This window comes from Limulus polyphemus, unplaced genomic scaffold (assembly GCF_000517525.1).
Source record: "Limulus polyphemus unplaced genomic scaffold, Limulus_polyphemus-2.1.2 Scaffold369, whole genome shotgun sequence".
Lineage (NCBI taxonomy): Eukaryota > Metazoa > Arthropoda > Merostomata > Xiphosura > Limulidae > Limulus > Limulus polyphemus.
Window position 1 is genome coordinate 81,054 of NW_013665979.1, and position 15,819 is coordinate 96,872.

Here is a 15,819-nt window from a genome sequence, read left to right on the forward strand (position 1 = left end):
GTGTGTGTGTGTGTGTGTGTGTGTGTGTGTGTGTGTGTGTGTGTGTGTGTGTGTGTGTGTGTGTGTGTGTGAGTGTGCGAGCGAGCGAAAGATAACAGTCCAATTAACTAATTATTTGATCCATTCCTATGTATTTATCATTATGAGAGATATTGTAATTACAAATTTCTCACACTAAAAATACAGGTATCTCGGAGCTATGCAACTTTACTTTTTTGTAGCTAAAAAAATATGTAAAGTTTATCTGTATTGCAAAAAATTAACTTGGGGCAAACAGATCTCATAAAATCGAGATGGTTCAGCCGAAAACGAGACACGAGATCATTGAAACTGAACACGCCTCAAAAGCGGAAACAGACAACAGGATCGAGCATCCGTCTAAAACTCTTATCAGACCACGTGACTACAACAATAATGTGTGCGTTATCTAGCTATCTCATAAGACAGTTGTGTCTCCTACACTGGCTGGAACTTAGTAACTAGCGCTTTCGTCATCTTGGTTCTTGATTGTTTTTAAATACAAAGATACACAGTGGGCTACCTGTGCTCTGCCCACCATGAGTATCGAACCCGATTTTTAGCGTTATAAGCATGCAGACTTGCCGCCGAGCCACTGGTGGGAGGGGCAAAAGATGCTTTCAAGTGTTTGGGATGAAAGGAAAAACAAATTTAACCCTCTTGATAAAATCTGTAGCTAACGAACAAAACACTATCAGAAAATTGTGTACATGAAGAACAAGGCTTGAAGACAAACATAGCATGAATGTTACCGGTGTAAATAAAAACTACAAAACAAAACAACTTGTAATGATCAGTTCCTGTTTTTTTTTTGAAACAGGATAAAAGAAACCTATCAAATAATTCACCAGGCCACGAAATACGAGGAAAAATCACTTAAATACGCTTGTATAAAACAAATGAATTTACGTATTAATAATAATAATAATAATATGGTTCTGTAACTTATCAGTACTTTACTTGTATACATTATCAACTGAAACCTGTTAAGAAAAAGCAATTTCACTGGTACACAATGAAAAATGCATTTCAGTAGTACCGTTTTTTTTAAGTCGCTAGTAACACACATTGATCGAACAGGTTGACGAATACATACATATAATTAAGAATTTGTCTCCAAGTATGGTATTTTCATAAAAGTATATTCAATACACAACTAAATCAAAAATGAAACTGTTAGTACACCACAGTTTTCATACACACACACACAATTTATAAGATGTAACGTTATTCATGTTAACATGTATGTACCACCATTGACGGTATTATAGAAGTGTCATTTATAATCACACATATTACTATACTGAGCCCACTGGTTAAAATTAGAAACCACCTTTGGCAGAGAATAACGTAACAAAATAATTAAGACTGAATTTTAAGAATCGGTGAAAATAAAACTATATATTATTCTGGTTTTTGAGCACTTTCGTGGCTTTAACACTTCTCTTCAGCCAACGACTCTTCTTATGCAATTAGAGGCAAAGACTTGCACTCTAATATTAACATGTAACCCTGGGATTACTACATACAGCTGTGAAAGCGTTACGGACCAATCGAAATCCAGAATAAAAAACTATAAGTCCTGGTGGTGTTTTCAAATATTTATATATTATTAAATACGTTTGAGAAGTTCGCACCCCCTATATACATCTCTTTTTAGTTTATCACAAACACCAGGATAAAATTTCTACTAGTACTACTAAAACTAGTACGACTCGCGTCGAGGAACTCGCACGTGGCAACATATTATTTGAACCTTTTAAACAGTTAACGACCACATTATCACTTTACAAAATTGATTATGATGAAAAAACAACGAATTATGATGAACATCTATTCGACACGTACCTTTCTAATTGAGACTTCTCAAATTAGATATATGTAAATAGTGGTTTTACATCATATTCGGGCTTTACAAGCAAGTCGCTCTTAACTAAACACGAAGTAGGCTTAAAACTGGCACTGTTCATGCACAATGTACGAAGTCAGTTAAACAACGGTACTATTGTGGCTGCTGCCCGTCACAACAACCAACATATGGAACACAAAAAGAAACTGTAAAAGCCAGCCGCCTTATCGTAACCTTCTACAATCATATAGTCCCTCTTCCCACACGTCGTCAGATATTAATGATAAAAAACTTGTCTACCTCACTTATCTTATCACGATCTCAACCTGAGTACAGCGGCTGTGAAGTCTCAGGTCAAAAGTTCAAACTCAGTGATACAGCAACTTGTACACGTGACACTTGGCGAGTCGTTCTAAGAGCCGTAAACTTTATTTCTATTGTATTAAGATCCTTTACCTAGCATAAAAAAACAACAACAAAAAACCCTTTTCACATGTACCTGATATAAATCAAGCCTCATACAGCTGATTTCAAGAGACCATGATATTCCTCTGGAGAACCTTGCATGTATTCAAACCATAATCAAATCAGCAGTTTCTAAATAGATGTTTTATTTTATATAACCGTTTACACAATAATATGTTATCAAAACTTACTCTCAATTAATATACCCCAGCAACAGAATTAGTACCCTTAAGGAGTGGCATACTGATGTGTGTGTATTACTTGTCTGTCCCGGACACAGTATCAACCTTATCACGGTTATTTGTGGAAATAATTAGTTAATAAACTATAAACGTGAATAAAAGCTGGAATAAAATATTTACCAATCATCACTGGTTAAAAGAGTCAAGAAGAGTAAAAAATGCAAGTGTCTCGTAGGTAATACAGCCTGACTAGTTCCAGACACGTGTTTAAAATCTGAATTCATGCAAACACGTTTATGAGTAACACTTACCCATGTATGTAATCTCCACAATGTACTTGACCAAGTTCTCTAGTCGCGCTTAAAACACGAGTCTTTTCATCTTAATAACACGAACAAACATCTGGAAAGACTTAATAAGTTGTGTAAGTTGACTAATGACACTATTCTGTTCAACTTTTAACTACTTAAGTCCATCAACTTCAATATTTCAAGGAATGATCAATATGCTTGATTTGTAATTCCATAGAGAAAATTTTTTGATAGGGGGGGGGGGATTTCTTCAGTTACTTAACGTTGTTTTTTTTTCTTTAAACAGTTTCTTCAGACTTGCTGACAGACTGTAAAACTAACAATAAAAGGAACCACGTGGTAACATAATGACAGTCGTTTCCGCGATTTTTTGATACATACTTGTTGAGTATCATATTGCATTTTCATTACTATAACCAAATGAACGAGGAACTCAATAGTACAAGCGACAAAACAGAAAACAAAATTAAAAGAAAATAAACGTACTACCACAGGATGGACTCTCAGTATTTTCTAAAAGTTGACAAGAAAAAAATATTGTAAAAAAGTTTAACAACAACTTTGACAAATAAGTATCTAATCAAAACACCTTGGGTGTGAAAAAAAAGGTGCTTCCAAAAAAGGATTGAGTGTGCGACTTAAAGGAATGAAATCGAAATTGGCGGCCAAACTGGTAGCTACACTTGTAGCATTGATAAGAACTGTAGATGAAACATTCATTCATTAGTTGTTTTTTTAAATTACACTTTGGACATGGTAGTGGATAAAACAAAATAGACGGCCAACACACACCAACAAACCACAGCAAGTAAGAAAGTGACACTCGATAGTAACTAACATTAGTTTTAGGATCGCAACCCTATTATTTCGGAACAGACCTATACTTTACAGAAACAAACAGATACTTTAAAATATATGGTGGTAGTTTTTTCCTCTCTAAAACAGTGTTAATAACTTCCTTTATAGTAACGCTACGGAATCTAGATTAACAGTTTCTTGTCATCACCTATATGTACTCGGTACAACCGTATGAAGTATCATTATTTACGCTAATATCACGTGACGTTAAACGCTCTTTAATTAGGAGAATTTTATAAAATTTGGCAAACTTGTGCTTAAAAGTTGAGAATGAATAATAATCGTCTACCCGCATGATTCTTTTGAAAACTTGAACCAGAAACTGCTAATCTAGTTTGCTTGGCCTAACAAATACGTGTATCTACAAGTGCTTTCACCTTAGTTTTGCTGCTGTATTTAATCCGAATGACAAAAAAAGTCCACTTTTACTCTTAGGTGAAACTGTAGTGATAATTTCAGACCGATAGCTCACGTGACTTTTTTGCATGGGAGTGCGCAAAATTTGTCAAAATTGAGCGGTTTTTGTTAAATAACTTTGCACGTGTCTTATACTAAGACCAAATTTTACACCTAACTGTAGGTTGTAAAAATTTATAAGTGTACCAAATTTGAAAAAAAAAATCCATAAAAGTGTTTTTCTATCAAATAAAGTTTCCATACTTTCGGTGCGAAAAGAAAAAAATCAATCAAAATTGGAGAATTTATATCGTGTATTTCTTAATGGATTCCTTGAAATTTGGTATGTGAAGTAAGGGTCCAGTAGAGCACATCCACTGAAAATATATGATAGTTTGGATTACCACAGTCTGACCTACAGAAGGTGGAATGTTGCTAAACTATCATTCCTGTTAATAACGTACCTTGTGTGTCCTGCAGGTTGTTTTAGCCACACGATACACTACCGTGCGTCTTGAACTGTCAAAAAGCAGTTTATCCCCACTTCCAATTTCCATAATATAACCCTTGTAAAACCTCAATAAAACTTTAGTTCTAACACGTGCATAAAAATGTTACCACAACATGAATTAAAGTCTTGTACTGGCATTCTCATGTAAAAAGACCAGAGGATGTAAAGAATGAATTCTGAAGACATTTACATCATGTTACACCTAGTCGCAAGCGAACAAATCTGTGAGGTCCACAAAGATGAACCAAAACAGAGCTAAGTAATGTCTCAACTATCCCGTTTCTTTGCAAGGTTTAGGTAAAAAGACTAGTTTTGATAGGTCTGTGGAGTAACGGTTAAACATATAATTACTATATCAAAATATACAAGTTTTTATTATGGAATAATTTACACAAGATTGTCTAGTGATGTTTATAAGAAAACAACGAATTGTCACCGGATCTGCAATGACAGTTTTCTACTTTACCTATTCTCACCAACGGTTTAAATACCATACGGCGTGTTTCAAACTACCTCAGTGCATGAACAAGGTTTTCCTCCTAAGTACTTATCACCAAAAGTTAATTTTAGTAACGACAAACCACGTAAACATTTTTCTACAATCATTGTCACCGTTCATACGCTACGTAGGTGTAAACAAAAACAAGTTGCTTTCAATTTTAAGTTAAACCATTTCGAGCTTAACAGGAATTTATGGTTACACGTGGTTACGATCTTTGTATTAAACATGTATTAAAGTGTATGTTATATAAAAATACAAGAAACCCTAACTAAAATACATATCAACTATGAATATAATCATGTTTTTTTTTTTTTTTATTGTTAGTAGACGAAAAGAAGACCCATACAGGATTACTGTAAACCACTAACCTGAAATTTTAACAGAATTATGGCGGAATCTTCATTTTTCGTTAACTTATGCTGAAATGAGTAATGTATACATTCCATGTTTACATCTATTAGGATATCCTTATACTGATAGTAAACAGGTTGGGTAGTTTGCACCTATTTTCTACCATACGATGAGTAAGGACGAACACAACGTTACACAACATAAATACTACGAAAGATAATTATATCGATCTTTTTTCTTTTATACAACGAATCTTATCTATAAGTTTACCGACTTATGAGTATTCCTTACGATCAAGGTTATGTTATTTGCTTCTAAAATAAAGCGGGATGATCAAACGTTGCTAAGTGCACTGTCAAGTGTTCTTCTAAGAATCCCGCTATAAACAACTCGACAATGAGTGTTTTTTTTTTCTCCCAGCTACAAACAGTTTATATGAACTGGTTGGTCGTAATACTACGTTAATGCATGGATACAGAATTTTGGATTAAATTAAAAAGTGAACGCTAATCCTAAATTAAAAATCCAAGGCTGCCAAAGTTTAAACGTAGAACAATAATGCAATTTAAGTGCTATAAGATTAAAGTTATAAACAGTTTATTAAAATGGACATGCTACAATTAAATATTTCCATACGTTTTGACATTTCTGAATATACAATGTCAAAATTACTGTGTTAGCTTACATAATTAACAAGAACGACCCGTTTTGACTCGATTTACAGATTTAAAATTTACTTTCCATTTGCCACGAAGCATGTTTATGAAATTACAATTACTTCTACACAACGTCTTTTAAGAGTGTTGTTAACGGCAGCTATATACATTGTAGATTACAATACATCTACCGCTAGATGGTACTGTTCGGATTTTCTGACTACGTAAAGATACGGTACACTTTTCTTTGTAAACCTGAATTCGCAGATTATTATTAGTTACGGCTGAAGTTTACCAAAGTTAACTAGATATAGAAAATAACGTAAAGTTTATTCACCTTTATTCTACGGACAATATCCGCTTTCACAAGTAACGGTAAAATTTATACCAACACACGCATGTAGGAAGTGTCCGAAAGCTATCATATAAAGATCCAGTGAAAACCATCTTGTTCATACAATAAAAAAAACCCTGGTTAAAACTACAGAAATATAAGTCAACCAGGTGTTTAACCACAATGATGAACATCCTATCAGGTAAAGAATGTTACCACAGCGTAAACAACGAAGCTCACACAAAGTCAGTCAAATAGTAATATATCTCTTGCTTAAATTTGTCTCGTCTTGTATAAAACTTATGTTGAAATCTACTTTCTTTTATTCCCACTAAAAATAAGTTATTTCTGACAAGAACACCTGAAGTAAGCTATGACTTCAGGCTTAAAACTACTGCATGTATAATAATGGTCATTACGTCATTTCCTTAGTTTAGACCACAGGAATGGACCATATGTTTCGGTAAGTCTGTTTCGCACCCCTTTCTTACATAATTATTGAATGATTGAAACAGTAAACAAAGTTATTTAACATACTGCTAGTACAAACCAATCTGAAATACATCGTTCAAAAAATCTGATTTATAATATACCGTTAACGTAAATGATTTTTTTTAAATTAGTTAATAAATAAGCACCTGATATTACGCGGTTAATTTTGCAATCACGTACGTGTACTATTTGACTGTACTAGTTTTGAACGCTTCTGCAATAAGGTAAAAGAAGAATTACGTGATGACTCACTCACACGAGAAGCCGTTTGTGACAGGCAATTCAAATATATCAGATAAGGAAAATACCTAATAACAATTCCGGATATTTACACAACCAATGACACATTTCAATCGACAGCACAGTAAGTACTACACTATTATTGAATTAACTGTGCTTTACATTGAAATGATGAAACTATAGTGGTCATAAATTATTCACATATATTAGCTTTGATGTGGCATTTTGTGTCACATTTTAAAAGTAACAAAGTAAACTAATTGTAGGTTTACAGAATCACGAAGAATGAAACAATAAGTACACAAGTACTCCATGGTAAGTAGATTAACAAAGAATTTCTACAATTCTATTAAATACAAAAGTTATTTCTAAGGCTGGCATTTAATCTACATACACAGTTTCCAATTTCAACTTCCTAAAAGTAACTTTCATCACTCCTGCCCCCCCCCCTCCCCCAATTCCCCTGAGGGAGGCAAATTAGACTGCGATTTTTGTAATTACTCGTACAGTTTACATTTTCAAAACAGCAATGGCCACTGTCCCTACTGTAACGGACCGGTGATTGCTCGCCATCAAAGGATCCTTTTAATTCTCGACACGTGCTTAGCCAGAGATCGGGGGAAAAGAAAGAAAGAGATCATGATAACTTAGTAATTTAAATTATTTTCTAATGAATTTGAATTTTTTTCGAATTTATTTTTATGCACAAAGCTATACAATGGGCTATCTGTGCTCTGCCCACCACGAGTATCGAAACCCGGTTTCTAGCGTTGCAAGTCCGCAGACATACCACTGTGCCACTGGGGGGCATTTTCTAATGAACAAAATAAGTTTACAGTAATATTCGTAGGTTCGATTATTATTAGCAGTATTTTTACATTTATTCTAACTCTAACTGCATCAATATTTTAATAGCATATCTTCAATAGTTGTAGTCTGAGCATTATTTACAACTCATCCTATCATCAAATACCGTACCGATATCTTGCATACAAACATCTTAGACTAACAATAGAAAAGTAGCAGAATAATAACAAATAATCTGTTAAACAAATTGTCAAAACTGCGTAATATCTGGTTTTCAAATCTATTCGTAAGTTCCTCCTACCTTTAATTATATTTTGCCACAACGTTTTCCTTAGGGCAAACCAACAGCATATTAACCTTTTGTATTTGGAAAATTTCAGTAATAATTTACAAGATATTTCACACTAACATTACACTTTTTCTTAATATAGTGTGTGATTAATAAAGATAATTGATCACAAGACGTACCATGGCGTTTTAAATATAAAATATATGACATTTCGGCCCATCCCTGAAAATAAATTAAATACACACAATGGTTTCTCATTTGATCACTTGATAACGTAAAAACAAGCTCAAGAAACTGAAATACAACAGCGCATTTTGTGACTCAGTTATTGCTATGACAGAAACCCATACAAATTTTCAACTGAATGTACTCTCACATCCCTGACTACTAAAATATACTTATCTGCGACTGTAACCTACGTCGGTTTCATATGCATCTCGCGATCGATCCATTGACACTGGATTGTTAGAGAATGGTGAATACATTACCGCAGTATTTCAATATCGATCCGCAACCAAACCGGAAGTGACCCTGTTCTCAGAATGTTAGTTCTTACTTCCTACGTTTGAAGTCATTAACCGGAAATCACAGAAGTCTAAGTATAAACTAACGTTTTTCATCATTCGTGTTAGCATCCGATGTGTATTTATAATATAGTTTAAGTACATTTACTAAGAGTATTTTAAGGACTCAACAGTTTTGAAAATAGAGGAATTTAAGTAATTCCAATATTATTTTTCCATAATTCTGAATGTACCACTCTTCGTATAGAATACTGAAAGATAGACTTACCAGTGTTAACTTCGAAGAACTACGTTGTGACCGTTGGTTAATATGTTAGTTTCCTTATCTATGATCTGTAAAATAAAATGACATATGTAGTTTAATGACAATGTCACAAGAAAGAGGTAATAACTAACACCACTGTTAACAACAGGTCAATATGGTTTAGGTTTTCAAATGAAACTTTACTCATAATTCCAGGAAAACAGAGTTGATATCAGAAAATACGCACAACCTTGTTTACAAATGTAATCAACGAGGGTCTCTGATCTTAAAATAATTAATACTGCTTATTAATTCTTACCCTAATCTGATTTGTAAATGACTCATAAAATTGACATATAAAAAAATATATATATACACAGTTAAATTTAATATAGTTCACGCTATAACATTTGTTTAATAACGCAATTTGATAATAAATAACTTATTATGTACTAGACAGGCACAGGTCTGTCGTATACCAGCAGGGCTGAGGAGTCCTTTGGTATTATATAAAAGGCCTCTTGGCTCTGGATATAGGGGATATAACACTTTTGACATATGTATTTAGAACGAATCTAAAAATCAACCTTCAACAGTATAGTTAATTAAATATACTTTCCTTAAGTTACTACTTAAAGCTTTAAAATGCATTGTTTCATCAACTGGGTACCCTCGCTGTTAACGATATTTTCGGCCGTAATCCTAATAATATCACGAAGTTTGACCAACTTAGGATATTTAAGGTTAGTCCTAAATACACTAAGCTAACAATATAAAATATCTACAACAGAAGGAGAAAATAAATGTAAAGACATTCGATATATTAGATAGTTATAAACTTTGATTTACTTTCACTCAAGTTCCTATAATTAACCGAAGACTTTCACAAGATAATCTTGCCAGAGTAAGCGCACTCAGTTAAATTAATAAAAAAGCAGAATTTATGAAAACTTGCACAGCATTAAAGAAACTGGTTTTCTTATCAAACTTCTGTTGTATACTGTATGTGTAGTAAATATTCTTATGTTCACCGGGAAACTAATCGATACTCGGTTTTCTAATTAAATTCTTGTTTCCCTCAACATGTACTTACATATATCTAAGATGTATATTATTTAACTTTTGTTAATTAGCAGGAACTTTCTACAGCCCTCATCGCTGTATCAGTCGTGCACAGCAGTATGCCATACTTCTCACTCGTCCCATCTGTATTAAAACTGATTATTCAACAAACAAAACTCGTTTGTTTTCCTACTCATAAGAATTTGTGGTTTGGTTTGTTTTGAATTTCGCGCAAAGCTACACGGTGGCCATCTGCGCTAGCCGTCCCTAATTTAGCAGTGAAAGACTAGAAGCAACGTAGCTGGGGCTACTCTTTTACCAACGAGTAGTGGGATTGACCGTCACAATATAACGCTCCCACGGCTGAATGGGCGAATATATTTTGGTGGTACGGGGATTAGAACCTAATTTTTATAACAAGCTACATTTTGATATACAAAAATGATTTAAAGTATTTTCGTTAAATTATCGGTGTTTAACGCCAATTCTCAAAATGGGACTACACAAAAACTGCACTATACAGCCACTACGTTACGTCAAGTTTAAATTCTAGTCAATACTTAATATTAACAATACAAAGTAAAGGAGCATTAACTTGAAATGGAAGCTTCTAATACACACACACAGTTTTCGCTAACTGAATTTGAGCGAACGTACTAACTTACACTGAACCAAGTAGTAAAATTAAGGAAATTTCAAAAAGTACTTGAATTTTACAAACACACGCACTTGTTTCAATATTATTTATTGTCAATATACTTTATTTGGTTAATTAAATCTTTAATTAGCGAAACCACATAAAACACATAGCTGTGCATTTGTACTTGACAAAATAAGTTCTTTAAAAACCAAATATAAGACTGTTTTTCTAAAAAAGCTATTCACTTATTACACAGTCATGGATCTTAATAAACACTGTCAAATGAGTAGTGCCATTAATAGACTTCTGTTTAGTTAGACATTCTGTATTTTCAATCTAAAAGGCGAAGTCAGAAACCCCAAGATCCAGATATAGTTATACATTATTAAGAACGACTAAACAAAGGAAGGACAGCAAACAACCGCACCTGCCGTCTACAACACCAATTTTAATCGGATAGTGGGATCGACTGTCATGTTATAACATCATCATGGCCAAAAACACGGAAGATTTTCAGTGTTATATCGTGAATCAAACCGTGGAACTTTCACTTTAGATATCACCCTTTACCGCTAAACTGACAATCACGTAATCTAACTTCACTTTTTCTTTCACTAACTTAACTTCCTCTCTATCTGCACGTATTTATAACACGCGACAAAAAATCTAGAAATATCTAGCCTTCTGGTAACAACAATATCAATAGCTTCGAGTAAGATGACGTCAATAATATTACAAAAGCCTAGTACAACAATTAAACTACATACACAACGTACAACTCCTACAGTTACATAATGAAACTTGTAATAAATATAGCTTTTAAAATATTTAACTTTTAGCACTCATCACTAAATAATAACTCTTAAACTGAACAGTCTTGTATATCCAACAATAATGTACGTTCTTCAAATCTGCAATAGTTAGTCTAAAAATATCAATGGCTAACTTTACACATCACAGAATGTGGAATATGTGAAATGCCCAAATTATTAGAATTCATAATTACCCTGAAGAAAGTACTACAGAATAAAGTTGCAACTCGAGCTATATTGGTATCGACTGCAGACAAAATTTGGATGTTAAAAATATTAAAATTTCAACAGGGGTCACATGGACACACATCTAAAATCATTCACCTTTTACGACTTAAGCCTAGTTAGGCTTTCTGACGAAAATTTGGGTACGTACATGCAACTTAATTCCACACCTAGCTCTCACAAATCTGTCAAAATTCCCTAGCGGGAGCACCCTAGGCACCTAACCTAGGTTAAGACTGGTTACGACTACTCTGTTGGAAAACTCATGCAAACAAGTTTGATAATGACAATTGTCAGAACTGGTAATGCTAGGTGGAGGTAAACTTATAATAGTGAGTAAGCTGGTTTCCTTCCTCCCACGTATACATTATTTGTTGGTTTATACTATAGATCATGCTGAGTCTGTAGTTTCAAGATAGTCTGAACTGGAATAGAACAATGTACAACATAAACCTTAAGAATAATTATATATATATATATATATATATATATATATATAACGCAATGTTTAAGTTTCATAAGAAACAGGCACAGTTTATTAGTTAATAGTTTAATGAAAATTCAAGTATTTTAAACCACTATTTACAGGGAAACTTTTTCGCATTGTTCTGTATTTAATGGAACCATTAGCTTATATTGGTTTCACTAAATTCATATTTAAGATAAAAAAGTTTATATGAAAATCTTACGTTAAAACAACAGATCTAAATAACGGCATTCATCTTAAAGTTTATATAAATGCAGAAACATGTTCAACCCAATAGGTTAACACAAAGCATGTTTTATATCAATAGATATTTTAATAGTAAAATGAAGTTATCTTCAGGCTCAAACAACATATACTTGTATATAAAAATGGTAAATAAATGTTTGCTACGTTCAGATTTTTATGTTTTTGTTGTTCTGAATGTTTCAAGTCCATGCTCATTCAGTATTTTACGTCTCCATGAAATATAATTTGACATAACTTTAATTAAAAAGTGTGGTGACTTTTTTGACCTGGAAGAACACGTGGTTGGTTTGTTTGTTTTGAATTTTGCGCAAAGGCACACGAGGGCTATCTGCGCTAGCCGTCCCTAATTTAGCAGTGAAAGATTAGAGGGAAGGCAGCTAGTCATTACCACCCACCGCCAACTCTTGGGCTGATCTTTTACCAACGAATAGTGGGATTTACCGTCACATTATAGCGCCCCATGGCTGAAAGGGCGAGGATGTTTGGTGGGACGGGGATTCGAATCCGCGACCCTCAGGTTGCGAGTCAAGCGCCCTAACCACCTGGCCATGCCGGGCCCACGTGGTTGGTAAACTGGGCAAACTTAGCTGTAGTACCAGTCTTAACAATTAGTGTACTTAACGAGAGAAAATAAAACCCCTTCAGAATCACATATTATATATTTAATCTTCAATAAAAAAAAACAGGAATATTCTTCGTAAAAAGTTAATTGTGAGAAACTAACCAAGCGTTTCAAGTTCAACATCAGATGTGCACCTTTTCGCGGTAAAATCAGCAGGGTGAATGAGCTCAAGTTACACGCGTTTTTATTTCCTACAAAACTTCCTTGTTTTCTTTGTTTTGTATTTAAGGGCAGAAAAAAAAAAGGATGAATTCAAGACATGACACTAGGTGGACTTGGGGCAGTAAAAGTAGCGGAAAACGCCAATAACTCCAGGAAGACCAGATGAATTCAAGTATTTCCTTGGACAACACAACCTTCTATAATACAAACGTAATTACACGTGTCACAAGCGCTGATGTGGAAAATCAAGTAATTTTCAAGGATGCATTCTACCATTCTACTTCAGTTACAAAGTAATTTGTCTTTATATGTCTAAAAACTAAAATTTTCTTATATCCGATCTTCCGTAATTACACGGTCAGATAAAGATTTAAAGCGAAACGTATTCTCATGGACCCAAAAAACAAAGTTATATGTGATGGTGCAAGTTTCGTTGAAATGTATCCAACAAAGATAGAGCTAATTTTGGAAACAAGTATAAATACTAATGACGACAATGTACAATTATTCTTCCATGCGATCCAATAAAGTATCATTTTTTATTTATTTTTTTACACATGGAATAGTGTTTGGCTTTCAGCGTAGCGAAACTAATATTTAAACTTAAAACCTTAAATAACTTCCTAATTCAACTTTCCCCAAAGCAAAGCTATACAAAATGCATTACAATTCATTCTACAGAAATACAAATCACTTTTCCGCGAGTTTCGGAATTTATGCATTTTTTTTTTAATTTACACAGCATCAAATCCCCTATAGGCAGAATTAGAATAACTGAATTTGGCAGCAGCAGCAAATCCACCTGGTCTGTAGATTTTCACCTCTTAAGAAAATTTCGAATTTTAAAAGATATTTCACCTGTAAAACGTAGGTCTAGAGGCTGAACTGCTCGATACATTTTAAACATAACTAAGTAAGCGCACTAAAGTCTATTCAGCAATTTGAAACAACGATTTAAACTGGCATCTGCTTATTTCCTTGAGTTGGCCAAAGAGTGTGAAAAGTCACAGTTCGAATAAATTTTACTTTTTCTAGTCTACCAGAACTGAAAAAAAAAACATTATTAATTAAATATAATAGTGAATAGCCTTCACAATCTTGTATTATATGATTGAAGATAAATTAAAACTGCCGATAATTATCATGTGAAGACTTCCGCCTTGCGGGACGATATTAAAAATATTACCTTATGATTAGCAGCTCTGAATTATTATTTTTCAATGTTTAAACTTTTGAAATGTATAATTTCGTGTTTTTTTTTTTCTTAAAAAATTAAAGCAATTAATAATTTATTTTTCCGTTCGATGATAGTGCGGACATGTGTGAAGATTGGAACAAAATAAAAACTAATATGCAAAGTTCATAACCGATACTAATTTTTAGAACATCAGTTAATTTTTTGTTTATTTACCCATAATTACAGCTGATAAATTAAAAATTTTCTGTAATTATTAATAAACGCACACTAAGAACTGAATACTTTGGTACAGGGCCTATCTAATTACTGTTTATTAAGTCCAATGACAATGACGTATAGTTCCACGTCCTCCACATTATGAGAAATCCTACTTCTAAAACAACCACGAAATCACACCAAATTAAGTTCCTAAATTAAACGTATTTTACCCATTTATCTTAGAAATTGAGAAGGTCAGTAAATGTTATTGGTGTAAGGTTATCTGGCGAACTGTTGTTTGAACTCGGGTTATACAATATTCTCTTTAACTAACTATTAACAACCACTCAGTTGACAAATTTATTTATATAGTTTAAAAATGTATTATTTCGAAGTTTCCTCGCTATACTGTGAACCATTCTTATACTTATTACATTTAATAACAACTTTTTAAATTATTCCAGAACTAAATGTGTTAAGCAGTATTTTATCAGTTATGATAAAATAGAGAAGTTCTCGTTAGCAACGTACCCACGATCTTTGGAATCATCACAACTTTAATACCCTTTATCTTCAGGAAACTGATTCTTAATGCCATTCAAACAAACATTTAATATTCTAGTTCACTTTACCATTGGGTGAAATCTTCAAAGCTCTGCTTCTGGCTCGTATTGCCAGTTAACACTATTTTAAGTTTCCTTGTATAAGGTATCAATATTCTATTCAGTCACTTCTCCAGACGACCAAACACTATATTTTCACAATGAACCAATCACAAAGAACAACCTTTAGATAAGCCCACATGTTCTTTAAAATTTAGTAAACTACACTACTGATTATTTTCTTTCTACTCCATACAAATTTCTCCACATCAGTTCAATCTTTTAACACCTCATAATAGTGTTGAAACTTATTTCTCAGAACTGATTTTTGGTAGGGTTTGATTTTGTTTGAGAGAATTTATATTTAAGTATTTTCATATACATATCTTTCACAATGATCACAGAGGTGTAATTCAGTCTTCAGATCTTAACCAGTATTAGAGATACTAAAGCAGTTTTCTCTAAACTGTGTGTTCCTGCAAGTTGATAGGGGTGTGTGTGTGTGTGTGTGTGTGTGTGTGTGTGTGTGTGTGTGT

The 15,819-nt window shown here is 33.3% G+C and overlaps 1 protein-coding gene across 2 annotated transcripts in view; it reads right to left on the reverse strand.

Annotated features, from left to right (window-relative positions):
- LOC106457752 (CDC42 small effector protein 2-like) overlaps positions 1–15,819 on the reverse strand; it is a 91,955-nt gene that overhangs the window by 59,466 nt on the left and 16,670 nt on the right. For both annotated transcript variants that reach the window (XR_002610245.1, XM_013917198.2), the window contains exon 2: positions 9,054–9,118. The gene's annotated coding sequence lies outside the window, so the exon portion shown is untranslated. The remainder of the gene's footprint in view (positions 1–9,053; positions 9,119–15,819) is intronic.